Source organism: Neoarius graeffei, chromosome 6 (genome assembly GCF_027579695.1).
Source record: "Neoarius graeffei isolate fNeoGra1 chromosome 6, fNeoGra1.pri, whole genome shotgun sequence".
NCBI lineage: Eukaryota > Metazoa > Chordata > Actinopteri > Siluriformes > Ariidae > Neoarius > Neoarius graeffei.
Genome location: NC_083574.1, coordinates 78,168,398 through 78,176,320, shown reverse-complemented (window position 1 = coordinate 78,176,320; position 7,923 = coordinate 78,168,398). Strand labels below are relative to the sequence as shown.

Genomic DNA, 7,923 nt, shown 5'->3' with positions numbered 1-7,923 from the left:
CTCTAGATTCCGGGAGATATTATCCAATTTGCGGGCATCAAGGAGCCACTATCAATATGCGGGAGACTCCCGGAACTTCCGGGAGACTTCGGATGTCTGCCCATCTGAAGCAGTGAAAAAAACACACACACACACACACACACACACACACACACACACACACACACACACACACACACACACAGACCAGTGGGCAGCCATACTACAGTGCCCAGGGAGCAGTTAGGTGTTACGTACCTTGTTCAAGGGCACTTCAGCCCATGTTAACCTAACTGCATGTCTTTGAACTGTGGGGGAAACCAGAGCACCCAGAGTAAACTCACACAGACACAGGGAGAACATGTAAACTCCACACAGAAAGGCCCCCATTTTCCAAAAACAGTTGTGATAAAGTGTAAAATGTAAATAAAAACAGAATGCTATTATTTGCAAATCATGGAAACCATATATTTCATTGAAAATAGTTCAAAGGTAGCGTATCAAATGTTGAAACTCAGAAAATGTATTGGGTTTTTTTTGTATTGGATGGTGGATGTTTGGATTTTTGTTTGTCTTGGGTTAACATCACCATTTCTCTACAGATCTTCGCCAAATTTGACATGGAAGTCTGGGGCAACCCAGAATTTTGCAAAACCCAGGCAATGCTAGGTAACCTGCTAGTTGAAAATATTTGGCAGATTGTTAAGTGCAAACTACAACAATAGAAACTCAGAACTGTTGAGCAACTGAAATTGTACATCAGATAAGAATGGGACATTTTACTTTCAGAACAAGAACAATTGGTTTTCTCAGTTCCCAAACATTTACAGTGTTGTTAAAAGTAGAGGTGATGCAACACAGTGGTAAACATCCCCTGTCTCAACTTTTTTCAAATGTGTTGCTGGCATCAAATTCAAAATGAACATATATTTTTCAAAAAACAGTACATTTCTCAGTTGCCATATTTGATATGTTGTTTTTTTGTACTATTTTCAATTAAATACAGTATAGGGTTTCTATGATTTGTAAATCATCATATTGTGTTTTAAGTTACATTGTGCACAGCATCCCAACTGTTTGGGAATTTGGGTTGTATTTCTTCCCATGTTTGTAATTTGTGGTTAATATTGTACTTTAAAACCTAGACTGCCACAGATGAACAGGACAATACTTAGAATATACTTGATAGCTGGCTAGCTTATAGGTTGGTCGATGTCGGAATTGAACTGAAGAACTGACAATATAGTTGTAACAACTTTCAGATGTTTGGGAAACATGGGAACAGACTTCAGAACAGGTGTGTTCTTTTTATTGTGCACACTTTTCAGTGACTATTCACAAACCATAAACACACTAAACACACACACACATGCGACTGGGTGTCACAGCTCTGTCTCTTGTTTCTGGCTGTCTGAAAGACACAGAAACACAGGTTAATAAGACAGCCAGTAATTAAACACAGGTGCACCTCATCACGTTACCTACTAGTTCAAAATGCCTCCTCACCATTCACAGCTGATGCTTGACCATGTCCTTGCTGCCACATACCTCCACTGCCCGGCTCAGGCCAGGGAGACGTCCAGCCTGCAGCTGACTCCCTGCCCGGTGGGAGAGGTAATCTGCCACCACCATCTGTGCCCCTGGCCTGTGGACCACCTCAAACTTAAAGGGCTGAAGGGCCAGATGCCAATGAGTGATCCGCACATTGGCATCCTTCATGGGGTGGAGCCACTGGAGCAGGCCATGGTCGGAACAGAGGGTGAATGGGCATCCTAGCAGGTAGTACCAGAGGGTGAGGACCACCCACTTGATGGCCAGACACTCTTTTTCTATCGTGCTGTACTTTGAATCTCGTATGGAGAGCTTGCGGCTGATGTACAGCACTAGATGCTCCTCGCCTCCACCACCTGGGACAAAATGGCCCCCAGCTCTCTATCTGATGTGTCGGTCTGTAAAACAAAAGGGAGAGAAAAGTCAGGAGAATGCAACAGTGGGCTCTCACACAAAACTGCCTTTACCTGAGCAAAAGCTTGTTTGCATGGCTCCATCCACTGGACTGGATCTTGCAACCCCTTTTTAGTGAGGTCAGTCAGCGGGCTAATAACATCTGAACAGTTAGGCATGAATCACCTATAATAGCCAGCAAGCCCCAGGAACTGCCTCACCCCCTTTTTTGTCTTAGGTCTCAGGCAGGCTGCAATCACTGCAGTCTTAAATGTAAATATATTGTCTATTTACAATGTTAGTTACTAATATCTATGTATGGGATTGTGTTATGTTGTAGTTTAGATTTCTATTTTACAAACTGCTTTCCTGTATCATTATACTATTTATCTATCTTGTGCTCCAAATCCAGTGTTAGTTCATGAAGCTCATGCTGATCAAAATGTACAAATAAAGAATACTGAACATTACTTTAGTAGTTATCCTCATTTAAAGCCTTCCAGACCTCAGTGTTTAGCTCTGTTGATTCCTGCAAAGCACATGCAGAGGAGACAGAATAAAATAAAGCATACCTCATTTAAAGGTAAGAACTGCTACTGTGTTTACTGCTAATGCTCTGAGCAGCCATGTTATTTTTTTTTCCATCACTTGCTGAACTCAGCATTGAAGACACCACCCCAAGATCCTAAGTAGAATACTGAATGAATACTGAATTGGTGTTTTCTTTGTTTTTTCCTAGTTAATTTCTGAAGTAGTAAATTAATTTTCCTAGGTCAGAAATTACCTTTTTACCTTGAGTGAATTCAGCATACACAGATACCAGTATATATTTGAAGCACTAAATGGATAAAGATAATGACATTGCGTTATACCCCTAGAAAGGAGAATTAACACTCAATTTTAATTCTGAATGCATTCATATAAAATGCATCAAAATTGTTCTCATTCACTACTAGAGGATAAAAGCACTAAGTATACTCTTTATGCTAACCAAAACTGGCTAACTTTACACACAAATTGGCTCATGTGAATCCTTATAATTTGCAGTTGTGACACAGTGTTACCCTGTATGTGCAAGAGAGCTCTTCTAAATGTCTCCTGCTGTGTATTTTTATGTATTTGTCATCTTATTTATTATTCTGGCCTGGTGCTGGCTTACATGATCAGCAGTGAACATTATGGGCTTTATAATTAGATAACATTTTTAGATCATCCTTTGTCAAGTCAAAAGTTTATCATTCAAACCAGCATGCTTGATGTAAATGCTGCACTATTAGTGTTCTCTCAAAGGATTAGTAAACTATTTCGCTGAGTTTAATTATTCTCCAGCTCCCTGTGGTCCTAATTATCTAGCATAATACTGAAAAATATTTGATATGCTCTTGCTGTTTCTCACTCTCTCACTGCTAACACTCATTGCTTTTTTTTAATCAAAAAAGAAAAGAAATAAACTTCCTCTCTCTTTCCCAGGACAGTGGAAGACATTGTTCCTGAGGCTTTTTCACACTGAAATTTGCAAATTATTATGACATGCATGATATACAAAAGAGAGAAATTTGCATCTGGGGCTTTCTACCATTCCTTCAAACTGCTTGTGTATGAAGAAGTTAATTTAGGTCCTGTGGGTAATTTATTACTAGTGAGTTGCATACACACACTAGTAATAAATAAAGTATGAGAGATATTCTATGGAATAATATGTGCTGGGCTCATATGAATGTAAATGTTCCCTGAATGCCTTCAAAGCTTTGCAGTATTCTGGTATCCAGGCTGCATTTTCACTATAGACACCCTTTGAAGCACAAAAAATGCAGTGTTTTAACTTCCATTATCATAAGACTAATTGCTAAATATAATCTAAAAATCTAACACACACACACACACACACACACACACACACACACACACACACACACACACACACACATTTTCCTCCCTTGAAGGGTCCAAAGGTTTTTTGCCCAATTGTGGGGTCCACCCTTTCCATTGGTTCTACACACCTGTAAAAAAATCAGGCAAGATAAAATACTACTACTACCACCACTAATAATAATAATAATAATAATAATCTCATTATCTCTAGCCACTTTATCCTGTTCTACAGGGTCGCAGGCAAGCTGGAGCCTATCCCTGCTGACTACGGGCAAAAGGCAGGGTACACCCTGGACAAGTCGCCAGGTCATCACAGGGCTGACACATTGACACACAACCATTCACACTCACATTCACACCTACGGTCAATTTAGAGTCACCACTTAACCTAACCTACATGTCTTTGGACTGTGGGGGAAACCGGAGCACCCGGAGGAAACCCACGTGGACACGGGGAGAACATGCAAACTCCGTACAGAAAGGCCCTCGCCGGCCATGGGGCTCGAACCCAGGACCTTCTTGCTGTGAGGTGACAGCGCTAACCACTACACCACCGTGCCGCCCTAATAATAATAATAATAATAATTTCAATTTAACAGAGTTCAAAACTTTTTTTTTCTCCACACCAGTTTTTTGGTCACTTGTGGGGCCATTTCTAGCATTTAGAACTTGTGAGGTCGACATTCTCTCTCTCTCTCTCTCTCTCTCTCTCTCACACACACACACACACACACACACACACACACACACACACTTCTAGTTTTTATATCTTAACATTCATCGTTTCCATTATTTGTCCAAACACATTGTAAGACTGCATCAGGGATTTACATTCTAATTTACATCCTCTATATCCTGCATCTCCTCTCTTTTCCCTCTACACCAATCAATTCACATCCCTGGTTAGCACAATCACCACTGTGGTTTAGCAGTGGGAATCACAAGGTAACTCACGATACCATTATGATACTTGCCCCATGACAATGATACTATCTTAATATTGCAATTATGTGATAATCAATATATTGCAAGACAATTAATTGTGATTGAAAAAAAAATCCTTTACAAAGAAAAAAGCAGTAATTATGTATTTATTAATAACTGCAACTGGTCCATGACATGAAGCATTATTCCAATGTAAATTGGCAATTAACTGACTACAAAATAAAACAAAGAAAACCTAGCACACAACTATGTCTTGCTTTATTCAGTGAAAATTAACAGAAAACAAAAAGAGGAAGAATTGTGATGTATTGCAAAATTGAATTTTTTTACCGCCCCTATTGTGGTCCATCTTAACAAAAGATCAAGAAAAAACTTGAACAGGATAAAACAAGAAAAACTGGAATTACCATCACATGGTTGAATGCCTGACTCTCAGACTGGGAAGAACTGGTTTCTACATACAGCTGCCTAGCTAGTGTTAACTATGGTCAGTATCATGATAGAGAGCGCCACTTCCAGTCAGACTACAAACATGGCCGATCTGAACTACAACACCCAAGAACTACAGTGCCCTCTATCACCTGTCTATTAATTACACCTGTCACTCATTTCCTGGTTAATCAGCCCATGCTATATAAACACCTCTCCCACACTCACTCAATGCAAAGTATTGTTCAGTGTCTTACCAAGCCTGGTTATTCTGCCTACCTTATCATGGTCTTGACCCTTGTTGTTGTCGTCATTCTTCACTCTAGTAAATACACTTTAGCCCTTATTACTCTGTCTGCTGATCGATCGACCACTGCCTGTCCCTCGACTTCAATTTTGTCTAGCGTTTTGGATTTGCTTGCCAGTCTGCATTCCCCGCTCTCCCCTGCACATACATCTGTAAGTGCCTGCAGCCTGAGAACTACCTGGCAGGTACAGACTGAATAAAGTAGAATCTTCACCACTCACATCTTGCAGCCAGTAACTCTACTTTTCTTCTCATGGCAGAAATTCAATTTTTGATTAAATATTTAACTGCTTTTCGGTCTCATTTCCTAGGGCTTCAGGTTCTTCAGTAATGCAACACTGACAGTCCATTTTCCCTGGAACTTAGCTACTCGCTATTAATTTCCTTACATGCCTTTCGACTGCAGGAGATTCCTCTGGTGTCCAGCTTTTTTTGACAGCAGGTTAACTATGTAGGCTTAAAAAGAACACATTGCAGGTGTAAAAACTAAATTAATTGGTACTAAAACACTATTGGATTAATCGCATAGGTCATTCATTGCAGTACTGACTTGGTTCAGAAACCACAAAGCACCATCCCACAGTCACTGAGAAATATATATAATTTTATTCTCCACAACAGTTGTGAAGAGTTTTTCTGTACTTTAGACTATTGTATGCTTACAGACCTCAAACTAAATGGGTGCTTTATACCTCTTTTATGCACAAACCATGACTAAGATGTTATGAAACCCAAGTGCAATCTGCATTGGAAAAAAGTATAAAAAAAAAAGTTAGTTATTATTATACCTGTGCAGGCACTCAAAACTACTGACTAGATGGAGGTCTTTTATGGCCAGCATATCTATGGCTCTGGCAGTAAACCCCAGTGTGGCAGTTTGTAGGAGGGGGAGGAGCACAGAAAGACGGCAGGCCAGAATAAAGTTCCATAATTCAATTTATTTGTTCTTTTCAGAGACAAATATACTCCCAGTCACACAGAACACGCAAGTTGGCTGGATCAGGAGAGAGCTGCCTTCCTCTGCTCTCTCTCTTTATATAGGGCGCGGTCACTGGGAAGACACACAAACACAGGTTAATTGACATCAGGTGTAGTGATTCTGCCACTTACCTTCCCTGACTCCGTCCTCCTGTCACAGACCGGTGCTTGACCACGCCCCCGCTGCCACATACCCCCACTCAGGCCAGGCAGCCATCTGGCCTGCAGCCGACTCCCCCCCCCCCCCCCCCCCCCAACGGGAGAGAAAGTCCGCCACAACCATCTGCGCCCCCGGCCTGTGGATCACCTTGAAATTAAAGGGTTGGAGTGCCAGATACCAACGGGTGATCCGCGTGTTGGCATCCTTCATGCGGTGGAGCCACTGGAGGGGCATGTGGTCCGAACAGAGGGTGAAAGGGCGTCCCAGCAGGTAGTAGCGGAGGGCGAGGACCACCCACTTGATCGTGAGGGACTCCTTTTCTATCGTGCGGTAGCGACCCTCGCATACCAACAGCTTTCTGCTGATGTACAGCACGGGACGATCCTCCCCCTTACCTCCTGGGACAACACGGCCCCCAGCCCTCTGTCCGACGCATCCGTCTGTAACATAAAAGGGAGAGAAAAGTCAGGGGAGTGTAATAGTGGCCCCCTGCACAGTGCAGCCTTTACTTCAGAGAAAGCCCGCTGGCATTGCTCCGTCCACTGGACTGAATCTGGTGCCCCCTTTTTAGTGAGATCAGTCAGCGGGCTGGTGACGTCCGAATAATTAGGTATAAACCGACGATAGTAGCCAGCCAGCCCCAGGAACTGTCTCACCCCCTTTTTGGTCTTGGGCCTCGGGCAGGCCGCAATTGCTGCTGTCTTGTTAATTTGGGGACGCACCTGTCCGTTGCCCAAGTGGAAGCCCAGATACCGTACAACCCCGATTCCAAAAAAGTTGGGACAAAGTACAAATCGTAAATAAAAATGGAATGCAATGACATGGAAGTTTCAAAATTCCATATTTTATTCAGAATAGAACATAGATGACATATCAAATGTTTAAACTGAGAAAATGTATCATTTAAAGAGAAAAATTAGGTGATTTTAAATTTCATGACAACACATCTCAAAAAAGTTGGGACAAGGCCATGTTTACCACTGTGAGACATCCCCTTTTCTCTTTACAACAGTCTGTAAATGTCTGGGGACTGAGGAGACAAGTTGCTCAAGTTTAGGGATAGGAATGTTAACCCATTCTTGTCTAATGTAGGATTCTAGTTGCTCGACTGTCTTAGGTCTTTTTTGTCGTATCTTCCGTTTTATGATGCGCCAAATGTTTTCTATGGGTGAAAGATCTGGACTGCAGGCTGGCCAGTTCAGTACCCGGACCCTTCTTCTACGCAGCCATGATGCTGTAATTGATGCAGTATGTGGTTTGGCATTGTCATGTTGAAAATGCAAGGTCTTCCCTGAAAGAGATGTCGTCT

At 41.9% G+C, this 7,923-nt stretch overlaps 1 long non-coding RNA gene across 1 annotated transcript in view; it reads right to left on the bottom strand.

Moving 5' to 3' along the window:
- Positions 1–1,271: 1,271 nt before the first annotated feature.
- LOC132887526 (uncharacterized) overlaps positions 1,272–7,923 on the bottom strand; it is a 62,750-nt gene continuing 56,098 nt past the window's right edge. The window contains exons 2-3 of the long non-coding RNA XR_009654851.1: positions 1,486–1,928; positions 1,272–1,390 (exon numbers count right to left, since the gene is read on the bottom strand). This is a non-coding gene — a long non-coding RNA (uncharacterized LOC132887526). The remainder of the gene's footprint in view (positions 1,391–1,485; positions 1,929–7,923) is intronic.